This window comes from Ambystoma mexicanum, chromosome 11, assembly GCF_040938575.1.
Source record: "Ambystoma mexicanum isolate Mex_15411 chromosome 11, UKY_AmexF1_1, whole genome shotgun sequence".
NCBI classification, from domain to species: Eukaryota; Metazoa; Chordata; class Amphibia; order Caudata; family Ambystomatidae; genus Ambystoma; species Ambystoma mexicanum.
Genome location: NC_090934.1, coordinates 872,886,425 through 872,907,612, shown reverse-complemented (window position 1 = coordinate 872,907,612; position 21,188 = coordinate 872,886,425). Strand labels below are relative to the sequence as shown.

The 21,188-nt window shown below is 42.7% G+C and overlaps 1 protein-coding gene across 1 annotated transcript in view; it reads left to right on the top strand.

The window, feature by feature from the left end:
* The first annotated feature begins 12,026 nt into the window (after positions 1-12,026).
* The window catches only part of SIGIRR (single Ig and TIR domain containing), a 180,150-nt gene continuing 170,988 nt past the window's right edge, over positions 12,027-21,188 (top strand). The window contains exon 1 of the mRNA XM_069623926.1: positions 12,027-12,133. The gene's annotated coding sequence lies outside the window, so the exon portion shown is untranslated. The remainder of the gene's footprint in view (positions 12,134-21,188) is intronic.

Below are 21,188 nucleotides of genomic sequence, written 5' to 3'. Positions count from 1 at the left end.
TTCTACAGGACAGAAAAGATCAAATCCAAGAAAGGACACTACTCCCTATGCCTAGAATCAGAACACATACTCAAGGAAATGTTTAAGACCTAACCTGCTATAAATACTAAAACAACTCACAAACACTTCTTCAATGAACTCAACAGCCCTAACACATGTCTCACACATGTGGATGAATGAATGACAGCAAACAGGTTGAAACTCAGTGATACTCATCTTTTTGGTCAAAAGTGGAAAGGTCTAATTTTCTTTAACCCCATTTGCTACTTTTTTTACAGCAAAAATGTAGATAGTGTGTTAGGGGTAGGTGTATAGTAAGAGGGTGTATAGTAAGAGGGGTTAGAGACTAAGTGTGGGTGTTTTGCATTCAAGCAAAAAATGTATTTTTCTAAAATAGAACCAACTCAACTATCTCAAAACAGAAAACTTATACTTTGCAGTTCAGCTCTGCCAATCACCACCTCAATCCCTTGGTTTAATGCGATGGGCCCAAGCCCAGTACGGAATGTTGGAGTAGCGACGAGTAGCAGTCTTGCAGGAAGCCCTATCTGGTGGTCTGTTTTTGCTGGCAATTGTTTGTGGAGGAGGAGCTTTTACAAACAAAAAGACCCACTGCCCGCGGTGCGGAGTAGCAACGAGTAGCAGTCTTGCAGTTTATGCTGGCTGCGTGGCTGTGTTGCTGTAAATTGGAGCCATGCAGGAGAAGTGGTGAAGTGTAAAAGCCTGTATAAACCTTAAACCGTCTGGACAAGGAACCTTAAGGTAGTAGCATTGAGATCAACCACATGTATTGGGTGTAAAGGGTAAATTTATCATAGATCGAAGAATTTTGTCTTCCATGTGCTCTAACCAAGTAATCTGGTGAACTTTTAGTGCAACCGAGCCATACATTACGGTGGGTATTATGCATATTTCAAGGAGACCCTCTATGTTGTTCGCCCCATGATGGCTTATGTAGTGCTTTACCACTAACCACTTCTTCCAAACTTTCTCCCACAATTTTTCAAAGTCAAATTTCCCAGTTCTGTTTACTATTATGAAGAATCCTAAATAATTATACTCAGATACATTTACCAGAGGGAAATCTTGAATTTGCCAATCCATTTTTTCTTTTTACCAATGTTCTTTTTACTTAGCCAAGGCATTTTTGTTTTGTTTATGTTAATCACCATTGTGTTCTGTGCAGCATATTTTGCCATAGAGTTTAAAGACCTCTGCAACCCAATCTGGGTACGATCGAATACGATGATATCGTCAGCGTAAAGCAACATAGGAATCTTCACTCCGTTAACACTTGGGGGCAAATGTTTTGTTTCGACAAATACTTTTTCCATGTCTGCGGTAAATAGGTTATAGAGTATTGGGCCAAGTACACACCCCTGTGTTTTAATCTTATGTTTGCCTCTTGGAAGTTCGTACAATGCCCTACTACATTCAACTGGATTGCAATGCTTGTATTTTTGTAAAGAAGTTGAATGTAGTACAACAGATTTTTGTCTATTCCCCAATATATTCGTTTTTTCCAAAGGGTAGTACGTGGCACCTAATCAAATGCCTAAGAAAAATCAACACTGCATGCGTACAGATATGGTGTATTTTTGTTTTCCCCCTCAGCCTTTAAATATTGAACCACTGATATATTTGTTAAGGTGTTGTACTTCTTTCTGAATCATGTTTGATAATGACTCTGAATATTGTTTTCTTTGGCCCATTTTGTCAATTTACTTAATAGAACACCAGCAAATATTTTCTGACTGGTGTCCATAAGGGCTATTAACCTGTAGTTTTGAGGATCTTCCCTCTTTTCTTTTTAATAAAATGGGACCAGTATCGCCTTATGCCAACTTTTTGGCAAGGTCCCATTCTTTTCTATATTTTTAAACATTATTACAAGTATTTTGGCCCATAGCTCCCGCTGCGCCTTCATAACTATATTTGCTATCCCGTCGGGACCCGGCGCCCGGGAGCTCTTTAAGTTTGAAATAATTCTATGTATGCCATTTTCATCAATATCAAAATTTGACATGCTAAATCGATTTATCTTCTCCGAGATTTGAATGTTTTTAACATCTGGGATGAAGTATAGTTTTTCTATATACTCTAGCCATTTTTCTTCAGAAATTGGATTTAGTTCCAAGGGTGAAATATCCTTCTTATAGGTGTTAAATTTGGACCAAAAGGATTTACTATCATGGGTCCGTAACCCCCTAAATAATAAGAACCAGTTCAAATTCTGGCTACCAAGCCCATGTTGTTTATACCAATTCCTATAGCCTGTGGCTAATTTTCTTATCTGCATATGTTTTTCATTAAGATCTAATAATGCATTTTTTTAAATTAAATTCCTCACTGTTCTAAAGACTCGCTTTCTATTGGCTATTATTACATCATAGGGGTTTCTGTAATTATTGTTGTTGTAATACTTTTCTTTGCTAGTTTTTATTCCATGGAATTTCATGTAGGAATCTAGCAATGATATAATATCCCCCTGGAAATGATCCAAATCCTGATTAATAGTGATTTTTTTTTGTTTTCAACATTTCATTAACACTATTAATTAATTCTGCCGACCAGTTTAATCTCAAACCCCTATTATCGCAGCACAATCCAACCAAAGGTTTGTTAATGTATTTACTCCCTTTTGCAAAATCAGTTGTTTTCCAACTCAGTCTAGCATGGTCACTCAACGTATTCGGATTTATCTCTACTTCTTCACATTTCGTTTGTGTATCTTTATCCGTGATTATATAATCAATGTGTGACCTTGCTTTACCATTTGACCAAGTAAATGTACCTTTATTACCCTTCATGGCCTTGCATATTAGTAATGTCAAATCATGCCTTTCAAGGAATTTCTCCCATTCCTTATTTTGTTTTTGCACTCCACTATGGTGCATATGTAGGTCTTTGGCATTAAAGTCCCCAGCTATTATTACTGAACAGTTTTTGTTTTGAATGAGCCATCCAAGCATAACATCTTCCACACAATCTATGATTTTCTTTGTACAACTTCCACCGGGAGAGTCGTATATATTAATCAAAAGCGTTGGATTTTTGAAACCTCATGCTAATCTTAATATCGTTGGCAAAACGTATGGTATTAATGATTTGATTTTAATCATTTCTAATGAGTGTTCGACTCGTGTGCCAAGCGCTAATCCCCCCCCTAAGTATACCTTGACCTGATTAAATTACAAAGTTCTGTACTATATGAAAACCATCCAGAAATAAAGGCTTTGTACACCATGCCTCGTGTAACAAGAACACATAACATGATCTTATCATCTCTAGACCTTCATACTGAGCAAGAAACAAATTGTACTCTTGGGTATTCCAAGATAACCACATTATTTCCTCTAAACCAGATGCATATCAATTCGCTCCATTGCTCACTACTACTGGCTGCCAACTAACCATTTCACAAGTAGTTTCTATTGCCCTTTCTCTTTCCCTCTTTAGCTCCCTCAAGGCTTCCCTCTATGTTGTTAACTTCGGTTCTCTCTTGACCCTTGATAAGTTTGAGCTTCCTCCCGCATTATATTGAACGAACATTTTCTTTTTTTGACAAAGGATCAATGATATACCTATTTCTGTCAGTAAATGAGCGTGAGCTTTAAGCAGAGCGATCGTAATGGCCGATGAAAATTCATTCAAAGCCCAGTTAGTCTGACTTACCCATCTAGAGAGTTCAATCCTTTTCATATCCCTTGAAGCGATCAGGCTAAATTCTACTATTTCACCAAAAATAGCTAACATTTGTGTGCGGTTTAGAAAAGGGCTTTCCAAAGTTGGATCTACTTCTTCAAACTTTGCCCACAAACCCAAATAATTTCCCGTCACGGACACCCGAGTTCTCACCACCCATAGGTTGTTTGGCTGGGCCATAGGAAAGGGGATCCTGCTTGCAAGGTCTTACCAAGCAAGCCATAGTGAATGTTGGACTCGTGGAAGAAGCCATCATTAGCGTGGGACTCCTAGAGGAGGACTTCCCACTAGGCCAATGAGTGGCTGAATGTGGGTTGGTTACACTGATTGGGAGTGGTACTGGGTCTTCAAAAGAGATTGCAGTTCCCAATAATACTCAACTCTATTGAGAACATGTGTATATCAATGGCCACAAAACTCCTGCGGTCCGAGACACCATGGTTAGTGGCACTACTGTCACGTGGCATTGGGAACTGCCAGGCCAATATATTGATGCGCCTGATTGTAGCATCAGTGGGTTTGATGGAAAGAGTAAGCACCCCTTGCAGTTAGTAGAGTTCAGCTGATGAGGTGAAACAACCCAGTGCAGTTTAGCGGTGAAAGACTCCATCCCTGTCCCATGTCTATTGGGTAATGATCTTCCTGATCCCAAGATAGTTGCAGTGGCTACCAGTTCGAGGGCCAAAGAGATCACCAGATTGAACACTCTCACAGCCTTCGGGCCTGGAGTATTTCCAGAGGGCTTGTTGGAAGGACCGGCGTGACTGGTAGCCCCTAGTGCAGTTCAAAATACTACTGAGCCACCTATTCCTGTGGGAGAGGGGCCAGTAGCCACTGAGGACACTACTTGGTAGCAGGGGATTCAGGGACTTCAGAGTTGTCTGGTGCAGAGCAGGAACCTGAGGTGGAGGACTAGGTGGGTGCAGATCTGAAGGACCTGCCCAAGCTGGATGAGTTTTCATCAGCTGGGGGCCCAGATCAGACTGACTTCTTCAAATCCCAGAAAGAGTGTCCCACTCTGGCAGGTCTGCAGAAGCAGGATCTAAGGGCGAAGCCCCTGGTCTGTTCAAAGTGTCCTGGGAGGATGGACTCCTATACAGTGAGCTAAAATACTCTGAGGGCGAGGGCACAAGAAGGTTGGCGATTCCCCAGTGCCACAGAAAGTTCCTTTTGGATTTGGCTCACCTAAATCCTTTAGCAGGTCACTTGGGAATGACTAAGATATCAGACTGGTTGTCTGCGCACTTTTAGTGCCCTCAGTTCGAAGTAAAGGTTAAGGAATGTGTCCAGTCCTGCTCGATTTGTCAAACTTCTGGCAAGTCAGGTAGTGACACAAAGGCTCCCTTAATTCCACTAACCATGGTTGGTGGGTCTTTCGAGAGAATAGGCATGGACATTGTGGGCCCTTTGGATCCTCAAACCAGCTCAGGGAACAGATAGCTCTTGGTGGTGGTTGACCACACCACAAGATACCCTGAGGCTGTCCCTCTGATGAGCATCAAAGCTCCTGTGGTTTCAAAGGCTCTGATTGGGATATTCTCCCATGTTGGATTCCTCAAGAAGTCGTTTCTGACAGGGGATCAAACTTTATATCAGCATATATGAAGGCTATGTGGGAAGAGTGTAGAGTCACCTACCGGTTCTCTACATCCTTTCATCCACAAACAAGTGGGCTGGTTGAGTGGTTCAACAAGACTCAGAAAGGCATGATAGGTGGCTTGGAAGAGCACCTGAGGAGAAAATGGGGTATTCTCCTGGCATACCTGCTGTTTGCCTACAGGGAGGTGCCACAAAACGGAGTAAGGTTTAGCCCCTTTGAGCTTCTGTTTGGACATCCTGTATGAGGTCCCGTCAGTCTAGTGAAAGAGGAATGGGAGAGCAACCCCTCATCCCCTACACAAGATGTGGTGGACTATGTAGATGGCCTTTGGTCTAGAATGGCAAAGTACATTGAACAACTTTTACTGCTTCTCCAGTATTAGCTCTACCTGTCTTCTTATCAGATCACTATATACTCTCAGTATCAGTTTTGTCTTCCATTCCCCAGAGTTCCCCTGCTTCTTCTCTTCCAAAAACATTTGTCGGTGTGACCTACGCAGCTTTAACCCTACACTTTTTAATGATACGTGTACTGCCATCCTTCCTTCTCCCTCACCTTTCTCCACTCTCAATGCTGATGAGGCGGCATCTGCTCTTTCCTCATCTCTCTCTCTTTGCCTTTATCAACTCTATCCCTCGTCTGCGTTCCACCCCCCTCGGAAACCCTCTCAACCCTGGCTTTCCCCCACCACTGCTCTATGTGAGGTCTTCTTTGCTGACTCGAAAGGCGTTGGATCAAATCTAAATCTGCATCTAATCATTCTTCCTACTTCTCATTTCACACTCTCTATAACAAGTGTCTACTCTCTGCAAAGCGTGCCTACTTCTCTGAACTTCATCACACTCAATCAACCCATCCTAGGCATCTTTTTCAAACTCGTGCATGGCTACCATCTCCTCCCACTCCTGATCATTCTCTTAACTCCACCTTATCCGCTTCTGACTTAGCTCATTTCCTCTCTTCGAAAGTCCTCTCCCTCCATCAAGACATTGGAGTCTCACTTCCCCAAAGTACATCATCTCCTTCTCCTTCTTCTACTCCTGCTTTTATTTCTCACTTTGTTCCGTTTCCAATACTGATGTTCTTGGCTTGCTTAGTAACGCCCACCATACTGCTACTCCCACTGATCCAATTCCTTATGCTCTCATACCTAAGGTCTATCCGCTTCTTATACCCTACCTTATTTACTTTTTCAACACCTGTCTCTCTGCCTCTGTCTTTCCTGTTTCCTTTAAACATGCAACTATTATTCCTATCTTAAAAACACCTACAGTTAATCCTTTGATCATTTCTAATTTCCGCCCCATCTCTTTCCTACCCTATCTTTCTAAACTGTTAGAGCGTATTGTGTATTCTAAGATCTCCTCTTTTTTCACCGATCTTTCTCTTCTTCCTTGCTTGCAGTCTGACTTCTGTCTTCTCCACTCTACTGAAACTGCCTTGATCTCTCTGCCTAACGCTCTTCTCTCAGGTCGATACTCCAAACATTCCTCTTTTCTTATTCTTCTTGACTTATCTGCTGCATTTGACACTGTGGATCACTCTTTGCTCCTGGAGTCACTTTCTTCTTTTGGTCTCAAGGGTTCTGTTCTATCCTGGTTTATCTCCTATTTGTCCCATCAAACTTTCTCTGTCTCATGGGCGGGCAAGACCTCTACGTCCCTTGACATAGAGACCCTTGATCACGGAGTACCTCAAGGGTTAGGCCTCTTCCTTTTTTCATTGTACACTTCACAACTCGCTGCCATTATTTCTTCTTTTGGTCTTTCACATCACTTCTATACGGATAATACTTGTCCTATCCTTTTCTTCCTTCACTTCTGATATCCCCCACACTCTCACAGCTTGTCTCACTGCTATTAAATCCTGGATGTCATCTCACTTTCTCACTTTTAATGCAGGGAAGACAGAAGTCATGTTCATCCCTGCTAACACTCCTCCTCCTCCATCAATATCTTTTCCTCCCTTTAATCTGCCAATCTCTACAACTGCTCGCAAGCTTGGTCTTCAATTTGACTCAAACCTTTCCTTCTCTAATCATTTTTCTCTCACCCCTCGTTCCTGTCGTTTCCATCTTCATAACATCCTTACTTTCCAAGCATCTAAGCTCTTAATCTCCTCACTTCTCCCGCCTTTTCTATTGTTCTACCACTCTGTTTGGTCTTCCAACTTCTCATCTTGCCCCTCTAAAATCAATCTTTAATGCTTCCATTTGTCTACTTTGTCTCCTTTCCTTTTGAGACTGCATCTCTTCCTCTCTCGCTACACTTGGTTGGCTACCCTTTCATTCACAAATTAAATTTCACTTTCTTTGCATTGTCTTTAAATCCCTCTACGGACTTGCTCCTAGTTAGCTTGCTGTGCTGTTACCTTTCTATACTGTGTCTCGCTCTCTGTGGTCCTCCCCTCTCTTTTGACTTGCAGTTCCCCATCCTCTGTGTGCCCAGTCTCACTTCTGATCTTTTCAACTTCTTGCTCTTCACTAGAATGCTCTCCCACATTCTCTTCGTTCTATTACTGTCTACTCTCTCTTTCGTGCTTGCTTGAAAATCTATCTTCTTCAACATCCCTGAATGATTTCTATGTGAATTTGATTATTTGATTGTTCCACTGCTTAACCATTTATATTGTACCGTATCTTGTTTTTAAAATGTACAGCATTTGGCTTAAGGTGCTTTATAAAACACAAATAAAATACAAATGCAAACAGTCAGCGAGAAACATAAAGGCCAGTCAAGAGCTGATGAAGCACTGGCACGACCAGAAGGCCAGAGTGACAGTGGGTGTGGATTATGGTGCCTGTCAAACACAGTGCCCTTCGGGACAAGTGGATTAGGCCTTACTGTGTTCTGGGAAAAGTCAGTTTGATAAATTATCTCATTGACGTGAAAGGACCTAAACAGATGTGCAGGGTCTTTCACGTCAACTGGCTTACACCCCATTCAACCCGGGATGACTTGGTCATGGTATTAGTGACTGTCGGAGAGACTGAGGAGGAGACCGATCTCCTCCCAGACCTCCTGCACACTGAAGCCACAGATGGGTCATTTGAAGGTGTCAACCTTCCACAGACCTGTCTCACCAGACTGTTGCCATTTACTGGGACAGTTTGCTGGTCTGTTTTCACCGATACCGGGTTGCGCACATTGGTGCACCCTTGATATGGGCACTGGAGACAGTAAACCGGTGACGAGTAGGATTCACCTGATGTCCAATCATTTCAGGGACACCATCAAGGAGGATGTTTCCAAGATGCTGTCCCTAGCAGTGATAGAGCCATCGAACAGCCCCTGGGCTAGCCCAATGGTACAGATCCCTATAAAGACCAGTGGTGGGAAGACTAAAGTTCGCTTTTGTGTGGACTACAGGGGCCTCAATTCTGTCACGAAGACAGATGCTCACCTCATTGCTCGGGGGGATGAGTTCATTGACAATCTTGACGCTGAGTACCCTTAAGTGAGTGAGTATCCTTGACCTCCCTCACGGCAGGGTTTTGGCAGGTTGGCTTGACAGATGGAGCGAGAAAGATCAGCATTCTCCACCCCAGAAGGAAATTATCAGTTCACTGTGATGCCCTTCAGATTGAAGAATGACCCTGCCACTATTCAGCAGATGGTTAACCAGGTTTTGTCTGGTCTGGAAAACTTCAGTGTCGCCTAGTTAGACTACATTGTTGTCTTTAGCCACACCTGGGAGGATCACTTATCCCACCTGAAACAAGTGCTTCATGCACTGCAGAATGCAGGTCTAACTATCAAGGCCCCAATGTGCCAGATAGCACAGGGCACCATGCCACACCTAGGCCACCTGGTCAGTGGAGGTAAGAAACAACTTCTCGAAGCGAAGATACAGGCTGTGAAGGATTTTGATAACCCCACCACACAGACACAGGTGAGAGCCTTTCTAGGTCTCACCAGGTACTACCGGCCATTCATCAAGGGCTATGGGACCATTGCTATGCCCCTGAATGATGTAACTTCCAAGAATATGCCAATGAAGGTAACTTGGACCCCGCCTGTCAAACCTCCTTTCAGGATTTAAAAGATGGATTGTGCAGAGCCCCAGTTCTGAAAATGGCAGACTGTGGTCAGGAATTCAATATCCAGACAGACAGTTGTGATTTTGGGATTGGAGCATTGTTAGCATAGCTGAACTCTCAAGGGGTATAGCAACCTGTTGCCTACATAAGCAGGCGATTGACAAAAAAGGAAAGGAACTGGGGTGTCATTGAAAAAGAGGCTTACACAGTTGTTTGGTCCGTAAAGAATCTGAAACCCTACATCTTTGACTCACACTTTATGATCCAGACAGCCCACAGGCCTCTTCGATGGTTAATGGCCATGCAAGTGGAGAACCCTAAGCTTCTGCATTCGGCCATATCCCTACAGGATGAATCCGCTTCTGCCAGTGAAGGAAGGCTATGATTTCCATGTCTGTCCTCTGCATTCCTTTTCAGGGTGGGTTTTATTTTGTAGTGTGCTAGAACGGTCTGTTGTGATAATAATTAAAGTAGACATTTGTATACAACCTTGCCTGGACATTGCCTTCCATCATTGGGTAATAACTGTATTTTCGCTGTGTTGCAACTAACCAACGATCCACGACCTTGCGGATATAAGCCTGCCGTTCCGTTCCCGTTACCAACATTGGACAAGGAGGTTTATAATTTGCTTTTGTTTGCAATCTGTTCGGATCCCTTCGGGTGTACTAGAGGTGTGGGTCTGATTGCTGGTTTAGAAACCGATATTCATCCCTGGACTACTGGTGACACGGAATTTGATTCGTCACACCCGGCCTGCCCACATTTTCCTCAGGTGGGCCCAGGACAAACATGTTTGAAGGCCACTGGCATAAATAGAGGATACATGTGGGTGGGCACACTTTTTTCAGAGGGGGTCCACTAGCCCGCTTGGGTATTTTTGTGCCCAGCAAACATGCTCAAGTGTTCGGCTACAAGGATTTCACCCAGGTTGTCCAAGTGCAGACACTTACCCACAAGACCACATAAAAGTGTCATCAAAAATATGTCTCTTACTGGGATTTTGTTTTCCTCTGAATATTTTGTGGGGATTAAAAGGTGGGTGCCTTTTAGACTTTGCCAGCATAGTTATTGGAAAATCTCCCCTCTCATGTCATTTTCCTGGTGCTGATTAATGGGTTTTTTTTTACGTCAATGTTCTTTTGTCTGGTGCACTTTCTTTTAAGGGGAAAGGACAATTGAACCAAACTTGAATATTACACTTTATGATTTGTACACTTATTGAGTTTATATTCATAGGTGACAGCTTTTGATGTTTGATATGGGGCCAGATGTTCCCACAACTAGTGATAGAAGGGAGCCATACCCATCCCATAGTCGAAACACCACATTTTGCAGCAGGAATGGGAAAAAGCCATATGTTTTACAGGAAGATATAAACATAACATTTCAGCAACAGCCACCTAACCTGGTCAGTTGCCATTGAAACATTCTGTTATGGGATTCCCTGATTCCTGTTTCAGTCCCTGCACCCCGCCAAACAGTTGTGGCCTGCTCACCCCATGAAGGCTTTTACGTTTGGTTGCAGGTGCAGGCTGGACCACATAAGAATCCTTAATCTAACTCACATAAGGACCGCAAAATACTGTAAGTACACTTACATCCCAGAGAATAGCATATACTAACATTAGTGATAAAATGAATCGCATCAGAATAGCTAACCAATGTTTGTATGGTTTATTTACAGAGAGTAACAGGCGCAGATAAACAAGTGGCTGTTCGCCACTCTGCAGTGCATGGCCAATTGAAAATGGCCTGAAGAATCAAGCTAAACACAAAATCAGGCTGATTGGTATTAAAAAGGAAATGTAAAGGGCTATGATCCGACTACCCTAATTTTGTATATGAGGAAGAGTTGAAACCCCCCACCCACCTTCTTTGGTTTAGGGGATAACCGAATGTAAGGTTCGGTTACCCCCTAAACCAAAGAAGGGATGAAGGCTCAGGGGGTAATGAGGCTCCCTTCTCATTTTGTCTGCTACTACTAAATAAAGCCTCACTCCTGATATTGCCACATAGGTACATGTTAACAGTGACATATCATATACTGGACGTCATATTGTATTTGCCTCCTGCCTTACTAATGGCAACGTGTTTTTAATGTAACTGCTGGTGATATTTTGTATATTAAAGACTCATTCGGTGAAATAATTTTCTGTAATATCACGTGTCCCCCCATTTATGCACATAAGGTCCCCACCCTCGGAAATCCTAAGGCCGGCCCTGCCATTAGCATCACTGTAAGCGGAGTCTAAGGCAGCACTGAGGTGCGCTGACAGAGCTGTGTCTGTGGCCTTGGCCCTGCGGTGCTCCGCGGGCGTGGTTGCAGTTGCAGGTGAAGAGCTGGATAGTGTCCCAACCATGGACCCTGGAATGTAGGCGTTCTGCCCCGGGGAACCTTCGTGACATCCGAGCCGTAAACATGTCAATGTAAGTTTCTTCTGGGAGTGGCTGCTGAGCCGGATTTTCCACTTTTTGTTCTTATTAAAACTGTTTGTGAATTGATGAAGGTCAGGTGGCGATGAAGGTGACGGGCACACAAGCACAATGTCGCTTGGGCTTTGGCGGAGAATTGCGCCAGGCCCTGCCTAGGAGCTGTGTCTTCCCCTCCCACCCTCCGTGACACACTTTGGACCTCGTCCACTCCCCACGCCTTATCACGCCCAAGTACGACGATGCGTCACTGTGAAAAACACCGAGCCTGCACCCGACACTTCCAACACCTGCGCAGGATAGCGGGGTATCCTATCCCGTGTGAAGATGGGCGCGTCGCGTTTACGCAATTAAGCGTGAGTATGACGCAGTGCTCTTTTTTTTTAATACCTGAGACAGAGTATATGAATTATCGCAAGATAGAGAGAATGGGGTGTTTTGAAAGATAGGGCGCCCTCACGGGAAGCCTATTCCTTCCAGTATAAGAGTGATGCACTAACATTATGACGTACACACGCGCCTCACTCTGAGGATGGTTGTCATTCTGCGCGACGTCACTAATGCGTGACGTGCACAGACATCATCCCCATTTTACACACACAGACACACGCTAGACAGGATGCAACGGCATTGGAATTAGGAATTGCCTACAGATTTCAAATCTTGCCTTTTCCACTAATTAAAATGTACTCTCTTTTGTATTTCTTTTCAGCTAGCAACTCGGTTTAGGAGATGGGAGGGTGGTTCAAACCCAAGTTGACAGCCCTAACTCGCCCAGCAATCAGACAGTAGAACAGTAGGTGTCTCTCCTGAGTCCAGGTCCGGGGCAAAACTAAAGCAATGCACAAGTCTTAGGCCTAGGCACGCATCCTGCATGCTCAAGAGCAGTGTCCCCACTCCCTAGGCACAAACGGGGTAGCAGCTCTCCGTTTGCCGCTCCTCCTGCCTTTACCAAACCAAATTAGGACATTAAATAGTGAATACATGATTTCATGATCATCCATCAGTTTTACCTGAAGGTATAGTTACAAACATACAAGACAAAGTTAAATACATCAAAACATTAAAAAAACACATTATGGTAAAAACAACTATAAAGTGCAGTGTGCAAAAGTGTCAAAGTGCTTAATGTAACCAGTTGTGTGAAACACCTAAAATGTGCAAATATTGCAGCTAGTCTATAGATGTTGTTGGAGATCTATTTTCCCTTTAATTGCCCAACATGTTTTGTTCCTGTTTTTTCTGAATCAATCAGTGGAACTCATCAGAGGCTAGTTAACCTTACGTACACTTGTGTACATTTTAGCGTTCATGGGTGATATAACTATGCACTGCCCTTTTGTTTAGGCAGAGCTTTCTTGCTCTATGTTGCTGAGAACCTTACATTCGGTTACCCCCTAAACCAAAGAAGGGGTGTGGGGGGGTTTCAACTCTTCCTCATATACAAAATTAGGGTAGTCGGCATTTCCTTTTTAATACCAATCAGCCTGATTTTGTGTTTAGCTTGATTCTTCAGGCCATTTTCAATTGGCCATGCACTGCAGAGTGGCGAACAGCCACTTGTTTATCTGCGCCTGTTACTCTCTGTAAATAAATCATACAAACATTGGTTAGCTATTCTGATGCGATTCATCTTATCACTAATGTTAGTATATGCTATTCTCTGGGATGTAAGTTTACTTACAGTATTTTGCGGTCCTTAAGTGAGTTAGATTAAGGATTCTTATGTGGTCCAGCCTGCACCTGCAACCAAACGTAAAAACGGATATTGCCGCTGTCTGACTTTAAGTATTCTGTCACCTATCTGCGATATAATTCACAGTATTCTTTACACCGGAGGCCGAGTTGCTTAACAAATAACTCGGACCTCTGTATCATTTACCTTAACCATAAGGCACTTACTTATTTTAAGGGTAGCCTTGTCTTCGTAGTATTGAGGCTGTTTTCTGTGTTACTTGCAAGAATGGCTCTCTAAAGTTAATAAAAATGGTCCTTGGTCAGGATTAGGCAGTATTATGTGCATTCTAGATTAACTATAAAACGTTGTGACAATTTCAACATATCTGTCACTCTTGACATATATTAGTAACATACTTAGAGGTGTATTTATTTATTTAGTCATTTGTATAGCACACCAAACCCAGAGGCATCAGGGCGATGGTTACAGTAAGCGCAGATTTGTGAGTCAGATACAAATGGCACAGACATACAGTTAATGAGCGATTTAGAAATGCAGGACCCCTAATTAGTCGCTAGACAGTGATTCAGGCTAATATTTGTTTTTAAGTCTTGTGAAAAAAAAGCCAAGTTTTGAGGCACGTTGCGGAAGGTCCAGAATGACGGTTCTGACCTTAATGGTAGTGGTAGCGCATTCCAATGTTTGGCAGCCACCACCAGGAAACTACAACCCCCTGCTCTTTGTAGTTTGAATCTGGGGATGTTGAGATTGTGTGAGTGGGTGGCCCGGGTTGGTGTGATGGATTGCGTTTTGGTAAATGTTCTAGACAAGTACCTTGGTGCAGTGTTTGAGAGGCATTTACGCGTTATGGTGAGAGTTTTAAACAGAATGTGCTCTCAAATGGGCAGCCAGTGAGCATTTTTTCTTTTTCTAGCATGCGATTTGTTGTTTTTTGTTTGAATGTTTAGGGTTCCTCTTGGCACAATTTTTTGAACAATCTACAACGTCTTGATGTTGCAGGTAGATCCTGTGAAGAGGGCGTTACAATAGTCTAGCCTTGAGACAATGAGTGCTGTAGCAATTGTGACGCAGCTGTCCGCAGAGAGAAAGGGTTTGCAAGCATTAATAAGTTTAGCAGTGTAGGCTGCAGACAAGGCAATTGCATTAACCTGTCTAGTTAACGATAAGGATGAGTCCAGATAAATCCCTAAGGTTTTAGCCTCTTTGGAGAATGGGATAGTGATACCGTCGCTGATAAAGGATTTGTAGACTCCGTCAAATTTATTTAGTAGTGTCTGTGATCCGATAAGGAGCAACTCGGTCTTCTCATCGTTTAGGTATAAAGAATGTGCAGCCATCCAGGCTTGAATAGTTTGGTAGACTATGCCTAGTGTGTTGGAGTCAGTGTCATAAGTGCCTGAGATGGGAAGGAGGATTTGGGTATTGTCTGCATAATTAGTGTAGGAGATACCCGGGGTGTCAAGGAGGTGGATTTCGGTTTGATTTCTCTTCAAGGATTATTGATGCTTTGATATGTCTTTAACGATCATTCACGCCTTAATAGGTCCACAACCTCAATATTTAGCATTCTACAAATAACGGACCTTGGCCTCGGTCTGCTTATGCATTTTTATTACCGCTGATGTTCATGTGCATAGTTTAAACTACTCATTAGTTTAATGATAGCCTACCAGATGCCTCTCGAGCTCTGTCTCAGTCTTCATTGAGGGTCGAGTGGCTTGCAACTCAGTATCTCATTTGTGGCCGCCAGAACGCCAGGAAAGGTTTAGTATGGTTATCCCGGGCAACCCAGTCACTTGTATCTAACTCGTGGCTATGGTGCTCTGTTCATTTCTGCGTGCGCCATCTTATGCTGGTTTTCACTTCAATGTCATACATAGAATATGCAAGAAGTGCAGATGTTCCAGCCAACATATTATGTGTGAATCGGGACACTATTTGTTTATCACCATATGATCGTCTCTAATTCTGCATGAAGGCTAAATCTGTGGTGGCAATCAAACATTGTCGCATTTTAATAATTATAGCTGCCGTGTCACTCTGATGTTGTCTAAATTATATATTTACTAGCTCTCTCCTACCCCCCATTAACCGGTCAAAGTCCATGCTGGCCTGAAAAAAGACATTGTTAACACATGTGTAGGAAACTACATGGGTGCTAAGTGGTGAAGGGGGATCCAGGAAGGGAAGGGGATGCTGGCTGCCCAGGCTGCTCGGAACGTGGGCTTGTACCATGCAGTACAGCCCGCGTTCCAAGCCTTCTGAGTGGCCAGGGCCGCCCTCCCAGGGCGCTAATCATTTAACTTTTAGATTAGGAGAGAACCATGGCTCACAAGGGAAAGTTCCATGAGCAAGCCAGACCTGCCTACATTTCTATGGCAAAAAACCCTGAGATAGCATCAGCATATTTAATTCATTCCATCTGGGAGAATCGAAATAAAAAAACAATCATGCACACGCACACACCGTATGTAGTTCACATTAGAGGTGCTGCAGAGAAGAGACAGAAGGATACACTGATTTGCCCAGGATCACACACTTTAGTTAAATGCAGTTGCGGCTGGTGAATTTTTTTTAATTGGAGGGGCATAAATGTTTGCCACGAATATGTAAGAGCGATCGACCATAGCATCTTCTCCTTGACTACCTAGCTGAACTCATTTTACAATTCGTGCACTTTACAATCTTGGGTGGTTTCAATTCTTAAATTGATCTAGGACTCTTTATGTTAGATGGGTCTTTCCCTCTTTTATCTCTGACCCTAATGGTGAGAGTTTGTGGGAGTTGTAGTCCACAACATCAGAAGAGCCAGAGGTTGCAGACCAAGGATCTAGGATTTCCTACCAGTGGCGGCTGGTGAATTTTTTAATTGGAGGTGCATAAATAAAAAAGAGTTGCCATATATGGAAGCAAATGAGCAGGGTTAGAGTGGGTTCTTCCCCTAGAATATTTTTTTAAAAATGTGTTAAAATGCTGCATTTCGAAGCACACTTTTAGTGAAAAAATTAGTAAAAAGTCACACAATTAGTAATTTTATAAGGTAAAACATGAAAAAATAACAGTAGATGCAAATCACCAGCAGTATACAGGTAACTTTTTCATTCCATTATTTTCATGCCTTTGGCCACAATATATGCCAATATAAAAACATTTTTAACGCTGGCTGTGAAAATACATCTCCATACAGGCTGCACCAACGTGTTCCAGTATTACCATATCAAAATATAGTCCTGTTCCCTTTGAATGCCAGTAAATAACACCATGCCACTGTAAGAAAGTGTATCCAGACTGGCTGTATACATGTTGTCCATTCTAGGCATGTAATAACACTCTTCATGTTTTGTTATACCCTTTAGGTCTAGTAAAACATGCCACGTCGCAGTAAGAAAGGATATTCAGGCTAGCTGTACCAATGAAGGCCAGTATAGTCATGTAATAACACTTATCATGTTTGCATTGCATGTTTGCATTACCCTTGAGGCACAGTAAAAAAAATGCCATGCCACAGTAAGAGTATATGCACAGACTGGCACCACCAATGTAGACCAGTCTAGTAATAGCATTTATGTTTGCTGTACCCTTGGAGCAATATACAGGAGTCATGCTACCAGCAGCCTCCCCAAAGTGTTGAGGCTGCACCCTCTTCTCTCTCACACACACACACACACACACACACTCATAACAACAAACATACATACAAACACATTACATTCACATAAATGATATGGCCAGGATTTTGGATGAATTTTTTACATTTCTTTACCCTTCAGACTACACATCCTGGAAATGCAGATTTTACTTTTACAGCACTGTTTTCTGGATTGTGGCCTTTCAAGAGCTTAACTATAACACTGCACATGTGTGAACACTTCCCGATTTTCTGTATGGAGGGGCAGCCTTACATTGCTACCTTCCACCAATCAAAAAAGTCACAGGAAAGGGGCAACTTACCCCCAACAATTCAGGAGGAGGCCAAGCAGACAGGTAGGGAAGAGGTGTGCCTTAGCTTCAAAATTTAAAAATGCCCCATTTTAGACTAGTCAAAAGTGGTTTCTGGCCCTACTTACACACATCCCAAATAAGGTGTAACCCACTGAAATTGCTACTTATTTACACACATTTTTTTAAAAGATGGTGAAATAAAGATTTCAATATGTTCCTTGTAAAATGAGTGCAGTATTTTGAAAGTTCTGGGATTTTAGCTCACAATTTGTGTAATATCTCTACTTTTTATTTGCACTATGTATTTAACCGTGAGGATAGCTCAAGTCTTAGGTGCTTACCCTGGGAACAGGACAATGCTGTGCATCATGGGTTCGATACCCTAATTGGCAAAATAAGCCTTTCGCTCCCCTCATCCCCATGTGACAAACATAGTACCACATTGTGGATACAATGAATGGTAATAGGTCAATGATGTTACCAAGCGCTCTGAAACTAGATTTCTTTTCATTGGGGTGCTTTGTAAAACAGCATTAATCACATATATACAAGACTACAAGTAACAGGATGTAAAGTGATGGGAGCCTAAACAACAGACCTCAGCACATATCACACCGGACATTGGGCAACTACAGAATGTTGTAATCTCGCTTCTGTGTGATATGGTGTCCTGCTTTTAGTTAATGTTTGATACAGTCATGATGTGAATACATGTTGCAACCCGACAAAAACATAAAAATAGTTTTGAAGTCAACTGGTAGTTTTACGTTTAAGAAAGGGATTAATACAGTGTTCTTCTACATGCTGGAATTTCCATCTGAGGTACAAAGAAGCCCATTTGATTCCCACTGACGCAACCATATCCTGCTGTGTCAGCTGTAGGCCACAGTCATTTACTCCCTAAAGCAAATACACATTTAGTGAAACAGTGACAATTGGGGGGTGCGGGCTATGATATACATGAGTAAAAGGGGACTGAAAACCTCCAGACTCCAGGCAGCCAGTGCCATACTCAGGCCTCAAAACTGCGAGAATGGGGTCAAATTGACATCACAGTGAATTGACTGTGTTGTTCCCAATAGTTCTCAATAGTTGCGCGGTCCGAAACGTGGTACAAGAACCATAGTCTGGAACCGGACAGAAACCTCTGTAGGAGCAATTAAATGCTCAGGTACCCAATGCTTGGGAAGATCCTTAAAGGTTTACTAAACACAAAAAACCATCATGGTGATTAAAGTATCTTTAGTCCACAGCTGTCTCTCCTTCTTAACAGAAACTAGAACTCTTTGCAGCTGGAACCCATGTCGCCACCACCGAAGGCCCAGGCACTACGTGTAATCCCGTGAAACCATGGGCAGCCCGTGTAACCACATATTAAACCATTATTTTGTAGTTTCTAGTCCTTATCCTTCCAGTCTGTTTGCAAAGTGTGGTTCGTTGTTGAAACATAGAACTTCACAGACCTCCCCACTTTGGAAATACCTCACATACGGGGAAATTCTGCAGCGGATGTGGCATATGATAGTGTGCATGGACCTGCTTCGATTTGGCTGGAAGAAGGGCATAAACCTACTATCATATACTTGGAAATGTTACAAATATGGAACATATACATCTAGCCGATATGCAAATGCTGAAATGGTCCAGTAGGATGGGGTATTGCTCCTCTCACCATTCTCATGATATGGCCAGCATTAAACATTTGGCAAACAAGGCAAAAATGTTCAATGTGCTCATTTAAGTTGAGGACAAACCAGTTCTCTGATATTAATACTGCTAAACATTCCCTTGTTATGTGTGCTGGATAATGGAGCTGCTCTAGTGCTACGGTAAGCAGCCCAGGGACATAACTGGTTTCCTGGTGTTTTCCTGCTGCCACATTGCTTCTATGGTGGACAATGAGCAGCCCCTCCTCTTCCACAACTTCTGCTCTTCTGGTGGTGCCCGTCCCTGCAACTCTACAATCTGTGCTACGGGTAGTGTATTAAATCCGTTGTTCATCACCATGTTGCGTTTGTATGTATTTGGTTGGGGCAGTTGTAATGTCAGATAATTCTGGAAAATATGCTGCACTATTGGCTTCTAAGCCGAGGCCTCATTGCCGCGGGAAATCGAGTCTGCACCTCTGGAGTGCACTGTGCACTTCACTACAGTGATAGCTGATGGAAGTTCAAGTGAGTCTATTAGTCTTTGGAACAATGGCTCATGCTGTAGTGGTGTGCCATCTGTGCTTTGAAAGCTCTGTCTTTTCCAATGTGAAAGCCCTGCGTGTACTGTGGACATCAGGTAGGCGGAGTCAGAATACACTGTTACCGCCTCATCCTTACGAGCTTCAAGGTCAAAAATCAAAGCTACCAACTCTGTCGCTGAAAAATGCACTGAAAATCTTGCACTTGTCACTGTTTCAAACTTTTCACTCTTTCCTGCCTTCACTACTGCTATTCCGCTGTGTCTCACTTCAGAGCTCTGATCTATCATCGATGACCTATCAAGGAAGAGAAATATCTCCCCTCCTAGGTCATATTCTTTGACATGAGGTACATCGTCATAATAATCAGTGTAGGTAGTACAATCATGTACATGGTCTGCCTCGTTCGCTTCTTCTGCTATGAATCTGGCTGTGTTCACTACTCGACACCTAACCATTTTGATCAATGGATTTGATATAATCACTTCATAACCTGAAGCTCTCTGTGGCAATGTACTTTTGGGCTTTTTAAGGATGGCAAAAAGAGCATGTTCAACATATGATGCAACTGAACAGGTAATAGTTATGCTGGCTGATTTCTCTATTGCAAAAGCTGATGCAGCCATTGCTTGCTCACATGGGTAATGGCCTCTCATTACTAGTTTTAAGATTCCACTGTAGAATGCTAATGGTTTGTGTCCCATGGACATTTTCTGCATTTTCTGCATGAGCACAGCTGTCATCAATACTCCATTTGAATGGGAGAATAGAAAAATCTTCATTGTTATCAGGAATTCCTAACACTGGAGCTGTGCTAATTGCTAGCTTCAACTCACCAAAGGCATTTATCATCTCGTCTGTCTAGGCTATGTCACATTTGTCTTTCAGTGCTTCTTTCAGTCCTTCTAAAAGTGGCCTGGCATATGTCCTGTAGTCAAAGACCCATGCCTTACAATAGTTGCAAAGTACTGGGGACTGCTGTAATTCTTTCAGTGCATAAGGCCTGCGTGTTGGTAATTGCTTCTGCTCTTTCACGTGTCACCTTCCTTCTGTCTTAAGATATTATCTGACCTATGTATAGTACCTCTTCCTGACAATATTGCAGTTTCTCTTTATCAACTTTGTACCTTTATTCTGACAATAGGGTCAATAGTTTCACTGAGTCTTTCCTGCACACAAATATGTCATCCACATATTGGATGATTGTGCTGTCAAGTTGTACATTTCCATCTGCAGCACTCTGTTAAAGACGGAGGGTGAATCACAGTACCCCTGAGGTAAACGGGAATGTTGCAATCGGATTCCTCGATAAGTAAACGCAGTTAAATATTGAGAATCTTCATGCACAGGAATTGAAAAGAAGACATTCTTCAAATCTATAACTGTATGTTACACAATAGTGTGGATGGACTAATAAATTCTGCCTCAACAATATTATTCGGGGGGCCTAAATCCTGTTAAAATCTCCATGAGCCCCCGTCGTCTTTTTGATCAGGTACACCTCTGTGTTGCATAATGATTTTGAGGGTAGTAATATGCCTTGCTGCTTCGGGGCAGAAATGGTTTCATAAACACCGTTGTC